This window comes from Rattus norvegicus, chromosome 6, assembly GCF_021556685.1.
Source record: "Rattus norvegicus strain SHRSP/BbbUtx chromosome 6, alternate assembly SHRSP_T2T, whole genome shotgun sequence".
Taxonomy (NCBI): Eukaryota; Metazoa; Chordata; class Mammalia; order Rodentia; family Muridae; genus Rattus; species Rattus norvegicus.
The window spans coordinates 75,335,502-75,358,672 of NC_141539.1; the positions used below are offsets into that span (position 1 = coordinate 75,335,502).

General features: G+C 42.7%; 1 long non-coding RNA gene and 1 pseudogene across 1 annotated transcript in view; both read right to left on the minus strand.

Annotated features, from left to right (window-relative positions):
* LOC148005233 (uncharacterized) overlaps nucleotides 1-23,171 on the minus strand; it is a 44,187-nt gene that overhangs the window by 18,230 nt on the left and 2,786 nt on the right. The window contains exon 3 of the long non-coding RNA XR_015623017.1: nucleotides 17,986-18,124. This is a non-coding gene — a long non-coding RNA (uncharacterized LOC148005233). The remainder of the gene's footprint in view (nucleotides 1-17,985; nucleotides 18,125-23,171) is intronic.
* Nucleotides 779-1,401, minus strand: LOC148005234 (ADP-ribosylation factor-like protein 1 pseudogene; annotated as a pseudogene).

Here is a 23,171-nt window from a genome sequence, read left to right on the forward strand (position 1 = left end):
GCATGGTCAAGCACATCTCTCACATGGTGGAGGTCTTGCTTTCACTGCTAGATTAAAAACTAGTCTCAGACACCAGTCCTTCTTCCCCAGATGCCTCACATTTTTGCCACAGTTATTCAACCTCAAAACTCATGTTTGTCTCTTTCACCAAAACCAAGTCTTCCTTGGCCTTGTTCAGGCATTAAGTCAATCTTCAGTATCCCTGCCATTGACCTCAGGCTCCTTTGCTTAAGTCATTGAGCCATTGCCCCTCCTCCAAAACTGACTAGAGAAGAGAAAAATAGATATGGTCTATTCATCTTTTCTTTTCATTCACCCTGAAAAAAATTTAAGACTAACCTTGAGCTATTTGGGGACAACCATAATAAATCTTACATGAGAAAGTTAGAAACCCCATCAATCAAAATGGCAGTTTAATATGATAGAAAAAATGCAAACGGGCAAATACCTAGCAATTTGGTTAGTAAATTATAGTGCATTAACATGTAGTGCATCAGCATGTCAGAAGATTACTCAGCCCTAAAGAGACCATTAAGATGACTACGTGTGGCACACGGGAAAATAAAACACAAAATGATGAAGATGTTATACTTACAGAAAAATACAAACACTTGAAAATGACATTTGAAGTTTTAAGGACTAACTAAAGAAGAGAAATATTCACGTTTTTAAAATGCTACTCTGATTATCTTTGGGGGGGGGGGTTAGTATATTTTAAAGAGAGGTTGGCTGTGATCTGACTAGTTGCTGGATTCACAGTCAACACGTCCATTGTCCTTCACAGTCTATAGATGAAGGCAGCCCACGACCTCAAGTGTTCTGTGCTGCCCTCACTGAGCGAGGGTCCAACACCAAAACTCTCACATTCTATGTTTGTAGACGGGTTTGGCTGATGTGAATGGACTCCCTGTCTGCTTTTCAGTGTTTCAACTAACCATTCTATTGCCTTGTCCAGGCCAATGACTTTGGTTGCCGACGTTTTAAAGATCTGTCACTTCCGGTCCTTCAGGGCGGTAACCCAAGAGCATTTGCCATTTCCGAGGGCGTCACGGCCTGTTCCATGGCCTGCTTGTTTGCAAACACCACTAAAATGGCTTTTCTCAGCTCTTCTTCCTCTAATGTGGCAACTAACTCTGACCAGGAAATGCCAATTCGGTCTCAGTCACAACTGTCAACGACTTAGATGACTGCATCTGTGTTTGAATAATAACATCTCCAGTATGGCCTGATACTTATCTGTTCTCCTAAGTCCCAAACTTGGAATTTGAGATTTTTGTATGTCACCATCTCTACTTTAAATCCAATAGTGGGAATAGTAATAACAACTTCTCTAACCTGTAATCTGTACAAAATTGTCGTTTTTCCAGCACCATCTAATCCCAAAATTAAAATCCTCATTTCCGTGGTTCCAAAGAGACTAGAAAAAGTACTTGAGAAAAAGCCATCAGTGATGAACCACTGTGCCCTCGCCGATGCTCAGAGACAGGCCGGGGCTCGGCAGCGACTCCTAGTTGAGCCTGGGCGCCACCACCTCTGCTGCTCCCGGACTTTGGTCCGAAGCAGACTCCTCCAAGCCTGGTCAGCCAGCACCTGCGACGTCGTGCACTCAGTGGTGGCGGGAGCCAGAGCCGAGTATCAGATTTTAACCAGAGCTGGAACGCACCAGAAACACCATACGGCAAGTTGCTTATTGAAAACACCTTAAAGATTGTTTCACATCAACGCAAACAGCGCTGTAAGTTTTGTTCATAGCTGTATAATTTCCCACAGTGGTAAGGAATCCTAGCTTTTTAAAAACTAGTCATATATATATATGGTACTATATATATATATACATATGATATATATATACATATATACACATATATGTAAGGTTTTTATGTTTTGAACTACAGAGATAGTTCAGAGGTTCTTAGCATTCACAATGAGTGGTTCACACGCCTATAACTCCAGATCCTGGGCATCTAAAACCCTCCTGGCTTCCAAAGGCACTGCATACATGTGCACATACACCTACATACATGTATGCACATAAAATTTAAAGTAAAAATCTTTAAAGAAGGATATTTCACCCTTTCATTATTATAAACACACTGCAATAGATAACCTTAGCTCTCCATACATATTAAATTTAATATTAATAAATACTTCCAAATGAATAAATAATTTCATGTTCTCTTTTTTCTACATCCCATACATTTTAGAAGCTTTAGAAACTCACTTTAGTTTTGCTATTATAGATAAATCACAATGGATATCCTCAGTAACTCAGGCGTCAAGGGGAAGTGTCATTTTGATTAATCATGACTCTAGCCCTTTTAGGGCTGTCTCAACAAAGCCCCTAGCAGTTTACAGAATTCTGCAGAAATAATGAAATAAGAAAAAAAGATACCAACACTGCCTGTGCTTAGCAAAGCCTTTCTGTCTGGAGGCCCCAGTGCTGCAGTTGGAGCTGTCAAGAGAAGAAACTGGAGGTCAGCTTTTCTGTCAACAACCATGTGAGAGGGCCTGTGAGGGCCCTGTAAACAGCTGCTGCTCAAAGCACACACGCATCAACTGAAGCTGTCACGCTGTCCCCCAGGGGCGACCTATGTACGTACTGTGCGTCTTCTTCAAGCTCCTCATCATTTGTCCAGTGTCAGCAGATCTGCACGCTTCGAGAGTGACAAAGGACAGCTCCTGTGCTGACTCTCACAAGTCTTCAGCCGAGCCCCTGGCACCAACATCCCGTAGGAACTGACCAGGAGGGTTTAGTTGTGCAAGCAAGGACAGGAAGTCCTGGGGATTTAAAAGAGAGCTTCCCTTTCTGCGTGGTACCATCGGTTCATTTGCCTATGACAAGTTCACATGTTTCAATTTGTGACTCTGGATATAACACTTGCATGTTAATAAGGTGAAAACGAAGGATGTTTTCAAGGTTTCAGATGTTTATCAGCTTATCCACGCTTTAATTGCCTAAGGCCCAAAAAGAGACAGAAAAGCAAAGGTTTGCAGGGCTCCTCTGGGCAGAACAGTGCCTTAGAGGTGAGTCCTGATGCCAACAGAACTTATGAACCGGACCAGCATTTCCAGGTCCAGAGTCTCACATGGTCCTTTCAAATGGCGGGCATCACTGCACAGAATGGTGGGCAGGCCAGATGTCTGCAGTCTCGCTTGCATCCCTCACTCAAAGTCCAGTGTTGGGGACAAGCACGCATTCTCAGCTCACCTTGTTTACTGTGGCAGCCCAAGGCCAAAACAATGCTGCGAACAAAACCAGGGGCTGTCCTCCTCCGGGAGTCTGCATCCCAGGTGCCTGGCAATACTCCAAATATACACATAGAGGACTGTAAGAAAACGTTATAACCTAAAGTCTAAATTGGAAAAATCTTAACAAGTCAGGGGGGTTATGCCGACATCCTCGTCCTCATGAAGTTTCCTTATAGTTTTGTAAAATGTTCCCATGGGAAGTCGGTGGAGAGTTCAAGAGATCTGTCTGTGTTGTTTGTATCACAGCTATCTCAATCAATCCATAAATGTAAAGGGAAAGTCAAGGTTTTCTATCGGGCTGTCACAGAAGGATTTACCGAAAAGGCAAGAGAGTGAAGTCCTGAAATAGAGGACAGAGCAAGGCGTGACACAACTCAAGATCCACGTGCGCCTGATAGAGGGACCAAAGAGCCAGGTGGACCAGCTGCAGAGCCTAAGAGAGAGTATCGAAGAGGAAGGAGGGTGGCCAGAGAGGGGCAGGTGGCAAGGGTGGCCAGAGGGACAGGCGGACAGGTAGAATGAGGGCACATACTGTAGACCTTGGCATCCATTTTGAGAGACAAAGGGACAGTGTCAGTATAAGGACCACCGTATCATCCTAAGACAGTAAAAGCAATGGGTGGAGCATAGACTCAGGAGGCAGGCAGCATCTGCTTCATTAATTCAGACCAGGAAACATGTGTCTCCCACCTGAAACCCACCCATCTAGTGACTTTTCTGATTCTCTAGATTTTTTTTTCTGAGACAGAGTCTCCTGTGTTTGGATTATAATCGTGAGCGCTGGCATGGTTGGCACATATTCGAAAAAAATTTTTTTGTAGCATGACCCCAGCCAGTTCTGAGGCTGAAGAGGGTTTATTTTTCCCAATCTGCTTTTATACCACTTTAAGTACACGCCAAATGATAAGATCGGCTCCGGGCCAAGGAACAAGCAAGGCAATAAACAAAATGCCACAAACACCTTTCTGGGGACTAATCAGGATGACCAAGACAAAAGGACTGCGGCACGCCTCACCTGATCAGATACTTTTAGTTAATCAGGGTTGGCTTGTAGTTCAGTTGGTGGAGTGTTCACCTAACATGCACAAGATCCTGGGCTCAAACCCCAGCACAGCATAAACTATATCTGGTAACACAGGCCTAGCACTTGGGACATGGAGGTAGGAAGACCAGGCGTTTAAGTCATCCTCACCTGCACAGGGAGTTTGATTCCAGCCTGTAACTCTCTTTGAGTGAGACTCCCTCAAAACAAACAAACAAAAATCCTAAATATCTTAGGCTTATGAATGATTTGAGTGCATGTCCTGTATGTATGTGTGTGCCCCACATGTATACCTGGTGCCCTCAGATATCAGAACAGGGCATCAAATCCTCTGGAGCTAGACGTACAGATGGCTGTGAGCCGCCGTGTAGGTGCTGAGAACCAAACCTGCCTGCAGTAGCAGCAGCACAGAGCTGGCTGAGCCATCTCCACAGCCTCCAAAAACCCTCTTTTTAATAGAACATTTCCTAATCCAGGAAATTGTAAACTGAACACACGAGCACTAAACATAAATAGGCTCTCCCATTGCAGTGATGGCTACCAAAGCCAGAGAATATCAGGACACCACGCTCTTTGAAATACCAACAAGGTTCTCCTATTCCCAGAGGCCTTTGTAAATTCTGAGTAAAACGATTGTAATTTTTTCTGTTGCAACACTACTTCCTGAAGTTAGTGTTTGGGGTGTGCTATATGACATGTGAGTATCTGTGCAAAAAAATGAAAGATAAAGAAAAGACTCTCTTATGAATCCTATCTTTCTTCAAGGAGCAAAATAACTCCAAAGATCACGTAGGACATGAAGTGACAGCTCTACATTTATTTATTTATTTATTTATTTATTTATTTATTTATTTTTAATTTATTATTTATTTATTTATTTATTTTGAGGTGGGGTTTCACTATGTTACCCTAAGCTGGCTTTGAGCTTCTAAACCTCAGCCTCCCAAGTACTGGGGTTAGAAACAAGTGTTAACATGCACACCATGAATTTTAAGTTAATATGTTATTTATAAGGTAGACTTCAGAATCAAATATTGTTTTATTGTAAGTTTGCCATTCCTTTTATTTAAAACTTTAATATATTTAAGTTAATTTGAGGATTCCCAATTTTATTAGCATGTAATAATTTATTTTTATATTATGTTTATTGCTTACATTTATAAATGTATACTTTACCTCATATGGCTTTTATGTGAAATATATTAAATATGTTGCTTTTGGGGATTTATATTTTATATTTTAAGATTATATTTTAAGATTTAGCAATGTAATACCATCACTAACTCTTACACATTCGTGTTGTATAAAATGAAGAGACGCACTGTATAGCTCATCTAAAAATGCTAACATCACTATGTGTGTTTTTAAATGAGGGTTTGGGTTTTTTTTTTTAAGAATAATCTAATTGCTTGCTCTTGACAAAGGTGCTCATTAAGGAACACCTAGGCTGCTGAAGACGAATACCGTGACTGATTACAGAAAGACTCCTTTAGAATCTCCTTTCTCCCCAAACTCCTCCTTCTACTCTCTTCAGGTAACACTGCCTCAGTGGATCAAAGAAAGTGGACTTTCTCAACTTTCTTGTTCTTTTGAGACAGAGTCTCACTGTGTAACCCAGACTAGCTTCAAACTTCCCAGGCTCCTTCCTCAGACTGCCTCAGACTCCGGAGTCAAAGGCGATACATGCCGCCACACTCTGCTTTATCTTACTGATTCTAAATAAATAAATTTGCCTACATCTGTCTCAATCCATCATCCTTACTCATTAAGATAAAGAAACGCACTCCTGAACAAAATTAACCTCGATACCTAGACTTCCATTTAGAGGTATCCCGTGGCCAAGCCTTTCACTCTCGCTCTTGGGGGCTTACCATCCTTCCCTCTGCCTATGGTCTTGTCCAACCCTCCTCACAGCCAGACCTCCAACCAGGCCTCACTGGTGGGCATCTGAGGAAGGTCAGCCCAAGAACTTGCAAATACTCCCAGCTGCCTGAGCACATGTTTTGAGACACGGTATAAACAAGAAACAAATTTCTACTGTACTCAAGCCACAGAATCTTTGGGCTTCCTTGATGGGTGGTTTATTTAGCCTCCCTGCACTAATACAGATGCTATTTTAACCTTCGACCTCACTCTCAATATTTTTCTCTACTTGAAATACATTCTAGCCTGCCTCTTGTCCATTATCTTCACACTCTGTGACAGGCTGATTGTTAATGTTTCTCCTATGCTGATCCCTGTCCCTGGCAACCCCCACACCTCCAAAATCCCTCCCCTGTGAGTGTATTCCATGCAACCTTAGAGCAGTTCTTAGTCTTAGAATGAGACCCAGAAAGAGGAGTCCCTTGACAAACCTGATGCCCTTGGAGAAAGAGGAAGAATCAGTCCAGCTCCTGCCCTTGCTGAGGACAGAACCGCAGACTGTCCAAAGCCTGGCACTGCCCTCTCCACAGACTGAATCTAATGGGGCCTCGAGAATGGGATCACTCAAGCCTATGAGAGCTTATATTATGGTAGCTTGAGGAGACCAGCACATCTCTGGCATTTCTGTCGCCTCCACAGCCCTCACCTCCTCTCTTTCTTGGTTTTGACTTTTAGAAATAGAACCGTAGCTGTTCTTCAGTTCTTAGTAGAGGAATCACAATTGTATGTATCACTGTAATGATCGAGTTAGGCTAGGCTGCATAGCTGTCACTTCGGATATTTATCACTTCTTTGGACTGAGATTTAAATCTCCCTTTAGCCTCCTAGACTTTGAATTTAAATGAAGAGAACGCAGTTCTTGTAACACCTCACTCTCTCAGCCCCATTCAAAATGGCCTCCTTCCTGTCCCAACATTAACCAGGACCCCGAACCTAACTCAGGACATTCACACAAGGAAAGTCTCCAGCCAGCATAAACTCGGAGATTTCTGCCAGTCTTTGTGTCCATTATCCTTTGCCTACTATTATGAACTTTCCTGATGCACTATTGTTCAGTAAGTGACAAACACTGTAGCAATTCAGCTTACTATTTATTTATCTATTTCTCTTACTAGACTAAGATCTTGGAGTCCACATACTAACCTGAGGCAATCTCACTGCATGCATGAGTGAATACTCTCTCCAAATAATGATTTCAATAAATTCTTCAATAAACTGTTTTCAATAAATTTTCCTAGTCAGTAATTGTAGGCAAGACTAACAAGTGTCTTTATGCCTCTACCATTTCACTAGCAAAATCGCTGCTTGTCTTGTTACCACACTGGGTATTTAAGCATATAAAAATAATTGGTGTTAGAGATTAAAACTGGAAATGGGATCTTATTTGGGTAAGTTAGTGAACTACAGAATCAAATAAACACACATGGTTTGTGGCTTAAACACAGTAGTTCATTTCTTGTTTACATGATAGTTCACAATACGTGTTTAAGGCAGCTGGGACTCCAGGAAGTTTCCATTGCTTTTCTCCCAGTAATTTTGTTGAGAGGTAAGGGACTGGGAAGAGGTCAGTGGAAGAACACAACATTCCAGTCACAAGTAGAGAATACATTCAAGAAATTTGTTGTAGATATCTGCGACTATCATTAATGTGTGATATTTAAAGTAAAGTATAAGACCGTGCCTGAGTTAGATGTTTTACAATGTATACAAATGTCAAACCACCACGTTGCTTACCATAAATGAACATAATTTAACTCAGTTAAAAATAACCCCACAGAGCCGGGCAGCGGTGGCACATCCCTTCAATCCCAGCACTCAGGAGACAAAGGCAAGCAGATATCTGTAAGTTTGAGGCTAGCCTGGTCTACAGAGTGAGTTCCAGAATAGCCAAAGCTACACAGAAAAAACTTGCCTTGAAAAAAAAATTACCATCATCATCCCAAAGAAGCCCATTTACCCAAGTCTGCAAAGTGACAGGACAGAAAGATGCTTCCCAGGATCCAAGAAAGAGGCCCTTGGCAGAAGGTGTGGTATTTGCTAGAGTTTGTCTCAGTTCCCTTTCTATTTGCTGAGGTTACTGCCTGACAGCAGCAGCTCCAGGCATGACTTGGCTCACAGTTTCTGAGAACTCAGTCAAGAAAGGTGTGGCAGAGTGGGGAGGCCCTGGACAGCAGGCGATTGAAGATTTTGACAGATCTGGAAGCAAAGTATGGGACCAGAAGTCCAATGGGTTACTTTTAGGGGCCCACCTTTAGTGCCACACACCACAAGGCAAGTACCACACCTCCCAAAATAACACCACCATCTGCAACGGCTGTTCAAACACACGGAGGGGAGCACTGTAGTCTTGAACCTTAGCAGACTTCGATCTTGGATTTGTAAGTCTTCAGAACTATATAGCTCAGTGTCTGCCCTCTAAAAAATGTTAATGTTACAGAAATCATTTCTTGTTCTATTTCCCAAAATCTATAAAGGAATGACACCTGGGGGACCCTTTATCCACAAGCACATCACCTAGGCACATCACCTAGTCTCTTCCAATGACAATGTCTAAAGGTTCTAGGAACTAAAGGCTGATTTCCTTTGCAACAAATCCATTTCTAACTATTTATATGCTAGCTTCCGTCCTTCCCGCTCCTTAGAATGGCAGCTATGTGCCTGAAGCCACAGGTTTCTCTGGAATCAGAAGGAGACAGATTGGCATCACAATCTTGACTGGCTTGTCACTTCTAGAGGAGCCTCTCCTTGCAGTGCACTCCAGGTGAGAGTTGCTCTGTCTCGACCCCTTCAGAACTTAGTGCTGATGCTTCCCCCTCTCCCAGCTCCAGAGCATGCAGTTTCCCTGGAAGTTCACTAAATTCTACCCCCAACTTTGTAAGTTATTTAACTAAATTCTCTACAACTCACCCAATCTGTTTCCTGCCAAACCCTGATTTCTCAAAGTAATGTCACAGAGTTCTAATACTAAAATAGAAACTAGAAATTTCTCAAAAAAAAAAAATCTTCCATCAAAAATGTAAGTACCACCCCTTCCAGGCTATGCTTATAAGCTGCATCTGCCACATACTTAAACCACAGAGTAGCTCTCAATATTTTAAGGGGATCTGAGAACTAATGTTCCTCATAAACACATGAGAAAAGTCTAGATGGCAATAGAGAGGAGGAAGAGGAAGACACAAGCAAACGTCTTAGAATATGTCAGTGACTTTTCTGCTGGCTGTGCTGAGATACTATGACCTTTCCTTGGTGTAGAAGGAAGAGTTTATTTGGGGCTTGTGGTTTCAGAGAGAGAGTCCATGACCATCATGATAGAGCACATGGCGGCAGCAGGCAGGCAGGCCCTGGAGCAAAGCTAAGAGCTTACAGCTAAACCATAAGCAGGAGGCAGAGACAGAGCCTGAAGCTGACATGGGCTTTTGAAACCTCACATCCCTTTCCCAGTGATGCACCTCCTCCAACAAGGCTACACTTCCTAATCCTGCACAGTTTCACCACCTAAGGACTAAGCATTCAGATATACCAGCCTACGGGAACTGTTCTCATTCAAACCGCAACATTCCACTTCCTGGCTCCCATAGACTTTTGGCATATCATAATACAAAATGCATTTCAAAGTCCAAAGTTTCTTCTGAGATTTCAGAGGGTGAATCCATTCAAATATATGGACTCTTGTTCTTACTCAAACAACAGAACACTCAAGTCACTTCTGTTTTGTCATTAAAATGTAGCCAATCCCATCCCGATGGTCTGCTCCTTCAACAGCTAACCCACATCTGCTGCTCAGACGTAGGACATATCTCTCCGGCTTCCAAGTCATCATCTAGGTAGGTCACTAGAGAGAGTCTACCGAGGAAGTGTGTCATCATGGACATGAAAATTTGAGCCTATAGGAAACAAGACACCCCCCACCCCGACAAAGAAACTGGAACTGTTGAACAAATGATCGGAAGGGAAGTAGAGACACTGTTGATTAGCTGGGATCAGTGCATTTCACACAGTCCACCAGCGTCATCCTAGATAGCCTGGAGTCTATTCTGAGACAATGTTAAGCCTCTAGACACACAGTGTCTCTCTGCATGCGCTCCCCATCTCTAACCTGACCAGCGCTTCCCACGTGAACAGCAATGACAAAAATAAGCCTTTGGTTTCAACATTTGTTGCAGGGATATTAAACATTGTGAACAAATGAAAAAAATTGATAAATGAGTAAATGTCTCCTTGGGATCTTATTTCACTATCAGTTCCAAAGTAGAGTTTTAATTTGACCAGCTTGAATACCATTTTATGTGGAGGAAAAAAAATACCTAAAACATCTTGAGGTTACACTCTGAGAAGTGTAATAAACCATTGATAAGACCCACAATTTCTCCATTCTAACTCCTCACATGTCCCCCTCACTCCCTCTCAGTGTCATGACCCCTTTTTCTTTCTTATTGTTGCAAACGTGATACTCATCCATGAAATTCTCAAAAGAAAATGACGTGTATAAGTTTACTAGCTCTTACATTCCTTACAATCCCTGTACCTCACATGGATGTGGGAGAAGCTCCTCCCACCTTAGCAAGCTATTGGCTGGTAGGTACGATGGGTTCCCGGGGCAGTAGTCCTTGTCTTCAGTTGTGCACTCACCAAAGACAAGGAGCACAGCAGACTCCAATGGGTTGGGACACAAAAGTCCCTACACCCACAGACCACCAGGGAAACCAGGAACGGTAAGCATGTGGAGTTGTCTTTTCAAACCTGTTTTCCACTCAGAAGACCGGAAGTGGGTGTGGTTAATGACCTGGTGAACTTCGCTATCTGTAGAGCCTGAGCTACCCAAATCCCCCGGAATGGTTGCCCAGGCTCTCCCTGTTGTTGTAAAAATATAAAAAATAAAATAAAATAAAAGGTATCTTTTACCCGCTCTGTGTTCAGCACCGCAGTGCCCCAAGACATCTGCTGGATATTTGCCAGAAGCGCACATTCCCATTCCGTGGCAGCCCAGACCAGCTACGGCACACTTTCCTACACTCAAACTGTCACATGAAGGAACACACAACACAATAACCTTTATCCAGTTGATAAGATATAATTGCCCACCTAAACATACAAAGCCCTCCACCACCCATCCCTTAAGAACATTCATGACGACCTGTAAGGGTACATCGTGGAATCTTAAAGTCAGCCTCCATGTTGTCCCCGGCTACTCTCCCTCTCCTCCTCTTCCTTCAAACTTTTCTCCCGCCCATCCTTCCTTCCTTGTACCAGCCTCACCTGTGACACCATCCCACACTCCCTTCCTACATCTTTACCTTTACTGTTGTTTCTCAGTCAAGAGAACCCATCCTTAGGGAAGCCATCATATGCCCTCTGACCTCCATCCCATCTCAGGCAGAGACACACAAGAGCCTAGGCCCTCTCTTTAGAGACCATCTTCTTAAAAGGAATGATGTGTACTTTCAGTGAGCTTTGATACAACTGTGCCTTTTTGTGTACCAGGAATTATATTACACCAGGACACCTTTTTCCAAGCTGTACTGTATTTGATCATGCTTACAAACAACTGCACGGTGTCAGACTCCAGAAGTTTGAAACAACACCGATTTGAGTTCTCATAGTTCAGTTCCTGGTCAGCTGTGGCATGTTCAGGGACAACACACACACACACACACACACACACACACGCACATGCACACACACACACACACCACCACCACCCCCACACCACACCTCCACACACACATATACATACACACACATACCACACACCACACACACATACACACATATATACATACACACACATACATATATGCACACACATACACATGCACACACACACAACACATACACACACACACACACACACACACACACACACTGAATAACGCTAAGCCCATGCTCGCACAGACAATCCTTGTTAAACTCGTGGGTAAGAGGGTAAGAAAGACCTGAATTTCACTCACAGGGTGAAAAGCAGACTAATAACAATAACATGTAGGCAGGAAGTAAGAGAAGGGTGAGTAGAAAGGGTAGGGAAGATAGCATTTGAAATAAACAGAATACATTTTATACATGTACAAAATGGTCAAAGAACAAACTTGATGAAAGTTATTAAATGAGCAAAGGTTTTCTTGCTTGTTGCCTGGCTCTGAATTCACCATCATCCCCCCAAGCATCCAGGTACTTGGGATTATAGGCATTCACCACCAGGCCCTGCCTGAAACCCCCACTCTGTAACAGTAAGAAAGTAACCTTTAGTTCCATTCCTTTCCTTTCCTATCCTATCCCTTCTCCTCCTCCTTTTTCCTTCTCTTCCAGCTCCCTCTCTCTCTTCCTTTCTTCTCTGTCTCTTTCCCTCCCTTGCTCTTCTTCAAAGAAAGTCATACAAAAGTATGGCTCTCCGAGGTGCCATACTCTACTCTGAGCCCAACTCTTACACATATTCTGACACTTTGCCCTTTAACATCATACTTTCTCCTGAACATATCCTATTACTGGTGCTGACTTATTTTAGGTTTTTCATTCCCTTAAGTTAGATCTTCTCTCTCCAAGATAACCATATTCATCTGTAAATCCCAATTACAGGTTAGGGAGTGAACAAAATAAAAAGGACAGGAAAGGGCAGGACAGGACAGGACAGGACAGGACTGCTCCTAGGTACAGTAGAGGAGAAAGGTTATTGCAGACACATAGGAGAGCACAGCCAGAGGCAGAGACATCTGGGAGAGGCCAGAGTGGACATGATTAGGCTGATCTGGGTCATGTGGGGAAGGTGAGTGAAGGGGAGAGAGGGAAACCAAGTGTAGCAGCCAGGAGGCCAAAGGCACAAAGGGGCGAGTACCCAAAATGTCTGGATTATATAGGGAGAAGCAGCCCAGTCCCCTGGAATAGAGAGTAGGGGGTGACGTATGCCAGCCGTACCAGTAATAGTTAGGGACTAAGGGATGCTGGGAGACCCTGGATTCTATGTCTGCTTTAATAGGTTAAACGGGTACCTTAGCTGATTTCCTAGGTTTGAAACTTACAGAGTAGTCTAATTTTTTTCCTCCTGGCAACAATGAACTGCATTTTATTCTGGTCACGTCCCAGACCCTGCCAATCACTAATTCAACAGTGAATTCTAGTGACACCCTTCCATCCTCTCCCCAACTGTCCTTGAGTAGTACTGTTCCTTTCGTCGTGTTGATACAAGGACCAAATGAAATACCGAGAATCACAGCTTCCAGGTCAGACCTTTAAAGCACTGTTGCTATGCTCTTCCCAGATTGACAGGACACGAATAACCATGTTTTTAATTACTTCTAGGGACTGTTGCAGTGCGTTTGTTCCCACAGTGTCACTTTTTGAAGAATGGTGAGTGCTTGTTTTCGGAAATAATTTCGAGAATTTCTATGGGAAAAACACCAGCGCTCTTTCACTATGACAAAACATTTCATATGAAATGTCTAGATCAAAGCAAGGATGAGAATTTTAGGTTATTATTTTTAAAAAAAGAGCACAAACATACCTTCCTCCGCGACCTAAAATTCCAGTATAAGGCAATGGCGTGGCAGGTAAGGCCATTTGGGGACAAGCCTGATGACATAAAGTCAAGCCCTGGGACCCACACAGTGGAAGGAGAAAAGCAGCTAACTCCCACAAGTATTCCTCTGACCTCCACATGTGAGCTGTGGTACATTTACACACACATACAATAGATGAATGTATTCAAAACCTTTTCAATATAGCTGTGAGTATCAGCCAACAGTAATGCACTTGTTTCAGATGGTCTCCTATAACTGTGCTAGATATTATGAAACAAATCTACATACAGAATGCTTTTAGAGAAATTTGGCAACCAATTAAAGGGCAGAATGATTACTGGATAGTGTGATTCAGTGTTACAAGCACACACATCCTGGAGGTGTGTGTCCACACTGAGGATAGTGCCAAAGGGAGGAGAAACAGAAAATATGGGTGAGGCTCAAAATGTGAAGGCTCAATGAGCAGTGGTGGCACACGCCTTTCGGCCCAGCTCTCAGGAGGCAGAGGCAGGGGAATCTCTGTGAGTTTGAGGTCAGCACTATTTCCAGGACAGCCAGAGCTCTCAGAAAATCTTAAAAAACAACAATAACAGAAGTGCAAACCTACAGTTTGATGTAACTTTCTAACAAAGCTTTAAAAGAGACACCTCCCCATGAGAAAGAGTCAATTGTTTGATGTATCTTTGTGTTGGATCTTCCGATGTGGGAAAAGCTTCCACTGGCATTAAGGAACCCAATAGTATATCAGTAAGCAAATTAAAAATATTTAATATTTAGGGATAGAGATATAACTTTCTTCTGGTAAGTTTCATGGTGTTAACAATTCTGTGATATTATAACATAATAATTTAAAGAACCCTAAGTATCAGTGAAGCCAGAGTTCAAAGAAGAAGGTAAAACGACTGCATGTGAAGGGCAAGATCTTCAGTACTCTGGGTGGGATTACCCAGCAACCTGACACAGCAGAGTCCTCCTCACAGCCAGGGCTGTTCACTGCTCCTTTTGTTTTGAATTTGGTCGGGTTTTTTGTTTGGTTAGTTGATGGGCTGTTTGTTTTGTTTTGTTTTGTTTTGTTTTGGTTGGTTGGTTTTGGTTTTGGAATAAACATATTTAAATATATTTATATATATATACTTATATATGTATATAAGTATAAAATTTTTGTATAAATATTTCAAATATATGTAATTATGTAGATACATAAATATATAAATTTAATATAAACATCAAGATTTATGTATATATTAAATATTATATTATAAACATTGGAACTCAAAATGCTGTTTCCTGCTGTCCTTGGAAAATCTTGAAAAGGAAAGTCAGTTATACAGGTGTACTGTGAATACTTAGTGAAATGCGAAAGAAAATCTTGCTGGAGAGACAGTCAGAAAAGCAAGTTCCTCCATCGGGTACAGGCTGACGGGTCTTCACCTGAGCCACTAAACCATGCCCAGGGTCCTGGGCCTCAAACATGGAAATCAAAGATCAATGACCACTTGCTTTTCTAGCAGTACCAGGATGTTAGCTCCCAATTCCACAGTGTGTGCATCTCAACAGGTGTCTACCACCGACGCTAACTGCTACTAAATGCAGAAAACGCAGACCCATAAAGAAGTGTTCCCTTCATATTCCTATGTGAATAATTTTATCCAAGCATATCACAAAGAAGGGTTTGTTCTCACTGTTACGAATCATGAACTACAATTTTTCTTGTTTATGGTTCGCTGCGGTCTATAAGAGCTTTACAGCTCTCTTACTTTATCCACACAACAACTCTCCTATATAAAAATTAATGTTCTCATTTTATGTTCAAGAAAGCAACACTAAGGGAAAATGTACTTGTTCAGCAGTCGTCTAAATGACTTATCTGTCACTCTAGGTCCCCAAGAGGGACATTACACTTTCAAGTGTCTCCATTAGGAATCCAGACCAGGCATGATGTGTCAGATGCCTTAAATGTTAGCATCAACAGACACAGACAGATCTCTGTGAATTAGAGGCCAGCCTGGTGTGCATAAAGTTTCAGGTCAGTCAGAGCCGCCTGCGAGGTCCTGCCTAGTTCCCAAGGGACCCAAGATAAGTTCCCAGCACCTACATCAGGCAGCTCGTAGGTGCCTCTAACTCTTGCTCCTGGGAGTCCGGTGCCTTCTTCTGTGTGCCACAGGCACTTCTTCACAGGCACAAACCCACACATACATTTTAAAAAGAAAAAAAATATTTTTTGATTTTTCAAAGAGTTTCTTCATGTAGCCCTGGCTGGCCTAGAACTTGCTTTGTGAACCAGGCTGGTCTTTAACTCAAGAGATCCGCCTGCCTTGCCCTGCTGAGTGCTGGGATTTAAGGCATCAACCACCACCACCACCCCTCAGCAATAAATGTATTTTTTAAAGTAAAAAACACATGATGTACTTAGCTGAGCTGGGTAATTTTTGTCAACTTGACAAAAATTAAAATCACCAGGGATGAGGGAATCTCAATGGAGAAAATGCCCCCATCAGACTGTGGAGCATCTTTGGATTAATGATTGATGGGGAGGACTTGGCCCACAGTAGGCAGTGCCATCCGTGCACAGGTGGTCCGGGGTGATGTAAAAAGCGATCGGAGAGCAAGCCTATAAGCAGCCGTCCTCCACAGTTCTGCTTCAGCTCCCACTTCCAAGTCCTGCCTTGACCTCCTCTAGGATGAACTCCAAAGTCTAACGTTAAGGAAACCTTTCCCTTCCAAAGTTGCTTTTGGTTATGGCACTCATCACAGCAATAGGAATCGAACTGACAGTGGGCATCGGAGAAATGCAACGGAAAAACTACTCTGAGGTGCCAGCTCCCCTCAGGCAGGATGGCCATTGTCACAAACACCCACAGATACATGTGGCTCTCGTCCCTCATCAAAGAGGCTTCTTTCTACAGCAGAGAGCATTGCAGGAGGTCACAACTGGCTGAAATGCAGACGACAGCTGACCATGAGGTCCCAGCCCCAAGTGATACCTCAACAACACAAACCCTCTACCTACGGCTCAGATAACATGGCAGACACGGCAGGGAAATCCATAGAGCTACCTAAACTAGGCCCGAACAACGGCAATGACGGTTGACCGGCCAACATGGGTAGGAGATAGTTCATGGGCCCCACCCCTGGATGAAGAGCACCAAGCACTTTAGGACAACCCAGAGAGAGAATTGTTTCCCCAGCAAGGAGCCTGAGAATCTATTACAAAACTTGCTACTTTGTAAGCCAATTTAAAAATAAAATAAAATGTGTGGGCTGGAGAGGTGGCTCAGCGGTTAAGAGCACTGACTGCTCTTCCAGAGGTCCTGAGTTCAATTCCCAGCAACCACTTGGTGGCTCACAACCATCTGTAATGGGATCTGATGACCTCTTCTGTCATGCAAATAGAGCGCTCTTATAAATAAATTAACACTTTACAAAAATAAATAAATAAAATTTAAAGTAGGAAAAGGGGCATTTGAGCAGAAGTCTGCTGCATGAATGAATAAAGTTGCTCACAGAAGGCAATTGCAATTTAAAACAAAAACAAACTCTTCAGTACCCGAAGCCAGAACCCTCAGCAGTTAGAACCCTGCTATTATTTCACAGGTCCCAGGTTTGATGCCCGACACCCACAGGGTGGCTCACAACTATCCACAACTCCAGTTCTAGGGGATCTAACACCCTCTTCAGACCTCTGCAGGCATCAGGCATATACGTATAGCAGACACACACATGTGCAAGCAGAACACTCATGCAAATAAAAATGATTAAATTCCCAGTGCTGGGGTAGACCACCTCCCCTGTTAATCCAGGAGGTTCCTGAAGCCCTTGCCATTGGTTGCCCACTAGAACTAGATGGTAAAACCCTGTTGCTGTAGGCACCCCATGTTGCAGTTTTAGGACATAAAAATCAAACCAGAACTGAACTAGAAGCTGCCCCTTGGCAGCTAGGTAGCTTCTAGGTGCCCCAGGATGCAATGCATTCCATTTAAGAAGAAAGTCATTAGCAGTCTTGCTCAGTGCTGAATCCTGTGAGCTACAGTGGCCAGACAAGACATGGCCCACAAAATGGCATGGCTGTTATGGGATTAGCTGACTGCTTTCTGATTGGATGTGAGGCCTGCACTGGAGGAGAAAATTTCTAACTGGTACTGTAAACCTGGTCAAGAGACCACGGCTAGGGAAGTTATAATATAGCAGAAATGTGCCCCTTTAAGAATTCACTCCACACACTCGGGAAAAATAAAGGAAAAGTTCTTTAATAATAGCACTTACCTGACAGGCTAATGCCCAGAGAGGAGCAGGCTGAAAACAGGTTTCACCATCGTACAATTTTGGCTCACAAACTGTGGCAGGCGTCTTATTCTTGCTGGGTGGGATTAACACCTGCCCCCAGGTTAACACTTTCAGCAGTCTAAAGAAAGACAGTATATTGCAAGTCTGGCCACTTGTGCAGATGAGAGATTTACACAGCAACTACAGCTTTTTTTAATACACCAATGGTGTTCTTTTTTTCAAATAGTTGTTTCCTGGAGACATCTTGCCCACCTGGCAGAATTATGTTTTGCTTAAATGAGAACAGGGGCCTTTATGGTAGCCAGGACTTAGCGATGGTTGTCACCCTGAGCTGCTCCCAAGGCAAGTTCTCTGCTAGAGAAGTAAGAGTAAAGAAAGGTGGTCTCCTTTGTCATGGGGATGGAGCCCAATGGCTGGTCAGTATCAGTGAACAAATATTTACATCCTGGCATCATAAGTGTCCTTGTCTCACAGGCCTGGTTAGCACACTACTTATGTTTGAGGAGTTTGGAGGCAGCACTGCCTTGGCTAAATTCTACTCTGTGTGACGTAACGTCTCCTAAGCATATCGATTAGGAAGTCCTGTATAATATCAATCCTCTTACCTGGAGTTTCTTCCTCACCAATTAGTCCTGGTAGGGAACCTACTAATACTGTTTTGCTAAATGAACATGTTTTCAAACTGCCTTTACTTACATTTGTACTCAGAGGTTAGCTTTCTGTTTGCAGTACAACGGTTACTCCAGAGACTCAAAACTGGTCCAAGTGCTGAGAATGTGACCATTGGGTGCTCGGTCATAAATTCGATATCTATATTCCTCGAGGAACATTGCAGACGAAGGGGTGGTAAGGAGGTAGGAGACAGAGGGTGGGGCAGACTTGTGCAGAGCTATCTTCTGGGCTTCGATGGCCATCGCACTAATGAGCTGACAGCTCCTATCATTGCCTGAGCATGGGCCATCGGCAGCCCATCATGGACAGAGGACCCGATGTCTGTCTGTCTACATGTTGTTAATCACTGGTGGAGGCAGAGATGTTTGCTTCAGTGATGTAGTCGCTAGGAAGCTGCCCACAGATACCCTTCCACCCATGCTGTGTAAGCGTCCCACTGTAAACTATTAGATTGCCAAAAAGAAACACAAGAGACGAAAACAGAAGGAGGTGTAGTTAGGAAAAAGAAGGGAATATATATATATATATGTATATACATATATATGTATATATGTATATATATGTGTGTGTGTGTGTGTGTGTGTCACAATGAAACCCACTAATACATACATACATCTGTATGTGCTAATTTTAAAAAATATTAATTCCATGCATTGAATTTTAAATTTTTTAACAATTGTACTTTACATTTCAAGAAATCTGTGTGTATGTGTGTGTGTATGTATGTATGTATGTATGTATGTATGTATGTATGTATGTATGTCTATCTGCCTGTCTCTCTCTTACAACCCCACTTACTCATTCCTGGTCTCAGCGGGTGTTATTCGATTGGTTGGTTTGCTAGATTCTTATTGACCTTTGTGTATACAACCATTGTTGCCTGTCCTAAATATCTTTATCATTCCATTAGCAATCAAGAATATATTTTAGGCCATGGTGGCCCATGCCTTTAATCCTAGCACTTAGAAGCAGAAGCAAGAAGACATCTGTGAGTTCGAAGTCAGCCTGCGCTACATAGCAAATTCTAGGACAGGCAGGATTAGAGAGACCCTGTCTCAAAACAAAACAAAACAAAACAAATAAGCAAAAAAGAATCCAGTTTAGGATGGCTAATTCCACTAACAATCCCAAGAACTTAGTCTGTGTTTAGTCTAAGTTTGTTACTTTTCAGACGGGCCTACACGTAACAGCTTGCTTTCCAATGAGCACAGTGACCTATAATTATGAAATGATTGCTCAATCTGCAAACTGAATTGTCAAAGATTTCGTCCCAAGACAATTACTTCTGCTGTTGCCAGGAGCAACTGATAACATAGCCCAGGGCCGGCTTTCCAGTCTCACTCTGGGTGCTCTAAGCTCCACTCCCTCCTGTGGTCACCAGGTCCACAGTAGTCTATTGAGGCAGCCCCACTATTGACATCTGCTCTCAGGAGATAACCTGTAGACACTTTCATGGCCCACTCTCCTAGCCTCAGTGAGACCAGAAAAGAGTGTCCTCGAAAGCCAGGCTGCCAGAAGCACAAATTTGTGCTGGCTGTTGGCTTGCTTCTGTTGAAATTGTTTCCCGAATCCTCTCCCTTTCTACTCTGAGTTTGTGTGAGAATTAGTGTGAGATTTAGAAAACAAAGAAGAAACAATAGCTACCATTCCCTGCACATCTGCACTCAGACCAGTAACCTGACCGTGGAGATGGCTATTAACCAGCTTACCCTTGCTGTCCCCCATCCACTTGTTCTCTCTACAGCAAACAGCATACCCGTCACCAGACACATAGGCGGTATCCAATCAGCACACCACCCTTCCCATGAACTTCACCATCACTGCTTCTCAGAGCCTTCTGGTGACCCTGCCTCCGATTATCAGAATCCATCCTGGATTTATGCTCCCACCTCTTCCTTACCTATAGTTAGCTACCTCCTCAAAAATCCCTTATGCTTTAACACTGTTAAAAGTTTTGTTTTTTGTAAATTGTTTGCTCTGATGCACTTCTCTCTCCCACCCCTCCGAAAGAGGTCATTTTTGCAGGTAGAAGTCTGCCTGATAATTGTTTGTTAATTTAGCTTAATCAACCCTTTTTTTTTTTTTTTTTTTGGTTCTTTTTTTTCGGAGCTGGGGACCGAACCCAGGGCCTTGCGCTTCCTAGGTAAGCGCTCTACCACTGAGCTAAATCCCCAGCCCCTTAATCAACCCTTTTTAAAGTCCAGAATGTCAATGCTTTCTTTCACCAAACAAGACTTTCCTGTGTCCCATCCCAGTCTCTAGAGAAAGTTTGAAAACTTACCTTTGAGGTCTGAGAAATGGAGGAGTTACAATGTTATAAGAAGTATTCAGTGACACAAGTCCACACTGACCCTGAAGAGAAGTAGCTACTAAGGCTGGTTTCTGAATAGACTCTCACACCAAGTAAGAACCCTAAGGTAAGTCCTTAAATGTGAGGAATATAGTGCCTCTGCTTTAAAAAGACTGCATCTTCAATATCCCAGCCACGTTCTCATTCTCATTCAAAATATCCCAAACTGTAGCAACTGTTACCATATTTAGTTTGCAAGAACCAATTTGCTTTTACTAAGACAGTACCATTAAATCATATGAAATTAAACTTTTAAATTTAGGGTTAACATATAATTATATAAACAACTTTAGAGTTTATATTTAGATTGCAAATATATTTTGGTTTTGTAAAATTAATAAAATAAAATGATGCCTAATTTTGAGTATGTACATATTCAAATGATATTAGAGTATTAACTCTAAATTGTTGTTGTTGTTGTTGTTGTTGTTGTTGTTGTATTTAGAGAAAATCCTTTCTTTGCTTCACCTGGAGAAATGCTAGGCTGTCTCCTATCCAGTGTCCTGAGCCCTCACCACCAACCTCCCTCCTCCAGAGTCACCAAGTCCTGCTGACTGATGCTGTAAGCATTCCTTCCTCTTGACATTCTCACATCTTCTGCCTTAGTTGAATCCCTCAGTGCTTAGCCATCAGAGGTGGGAGGGCAGACCCAGATGCCTGTGTGTGGTGTCCTCACACTACTCGGACTTCACTTGGCACAAGTGTGCTATCACACAGCAAGTGGCCTCTGGTTTTTGTTTGCTTTGGTTAGGTTTCGTTTTTTTGGATTTTTTTTTTTTTTAGGACAGGGTTCTGGCTATCTTGGAACTTGTTCTAAGCTAAGCTATCCTCGAACTCATGGAGATCTGCCTGACTCTGCCTCCCAAGTGCTGGGATTAAAGATGTGTACCACCACCGCCTGGTGGCCTCTGACTTTTTTGTTTGTTTGTTTGGTTGGTTGGTTTTTTTTTTAATCTCACATTGTACAACAGTTTCTCACAAATGTTTGAGCCCACTACAGAAGCTAAAACTACAAAGGCAGATGCATACAGTGGTATAATCCTAGCATCATGGAGGCTGAAGCATGAAGATTAAGTTCCAGGCCAGCCTGGGCTACCTTGTGAGACTCTGAATTCTGGGGACTGACAACAACCTGTAACCCCAGCTCCAGGGCGTTCAGTGTCTCCTCTTCTGGCCTGTACAGGCACCCGTACCGGCATATACAAACTAACACACACACATATACATACACATATACATATACATATATGTCCATACATGATTAAAAATAGGTTATAAAAAGCAAAATGAAGCACCAAAGAGAGAGGCTATGTGAGCACCGAGCTATGGTGGGAGGATTTGGTGACGGGGAGACCAGCCTGATGACCTAGAATACACTCCCACTCCATTTTTAAACGATCAGAGTAAAAGCCACATGGTCTTAAACATTCCCACAGATAAGTCTTGAGCAGTGCCTTCTCGTGTGCAAAGCAAACACGTAGCACAGCGACATCACAAATTAGTGATATTCCACTAACAGTTTTAATGTTTAATAGCCAATAATGTTGCTTACTAAGGCAATTCTTTAAGATGATTTTGGCCCAAAATAATAGCGTTAACTTGAGGAAATGTACAGGGAAATGAGGGTTATTATTATAATAGGGTGAGGTGGTTTGATTTTACCATCTTACCAACACCATTACCATATCTTAGAGCACTGAGTATGCTGCCTCCCATCCTACGCCAGGGCTCACCAACTTGTTCTTGCCAATCACCCTAGATTATCAGTTAGCCCCACCTGCTGCTGACAGAAACACTCTTGTCAGCCTATAGTATTTAAGGCAACTGCTGCTTTATAGGTCAGTGTCAAATCTTCGATGAGTTTTGCAATGAAAAAAGTTGCTAGGCCGGACAGATTCATTTATATACCCATTTTTACTAAAATATCTATCAAGGAGTACCTCACTGTCTGAAGCAACCTAGCACTGGGGATGTAACAGTGAGCAGGAGAATGCCCGACTCTCATGATGCATGATTCTGTGAAGTGTGTGGCTAGTGTATGAGTAAAAAACAAGTCCTGTTGTAATAAGTACTCCAAATACAACAACAACAACAACAACAATAATAATAATAATAATAATATAGGCATATTAGTCTGAATATA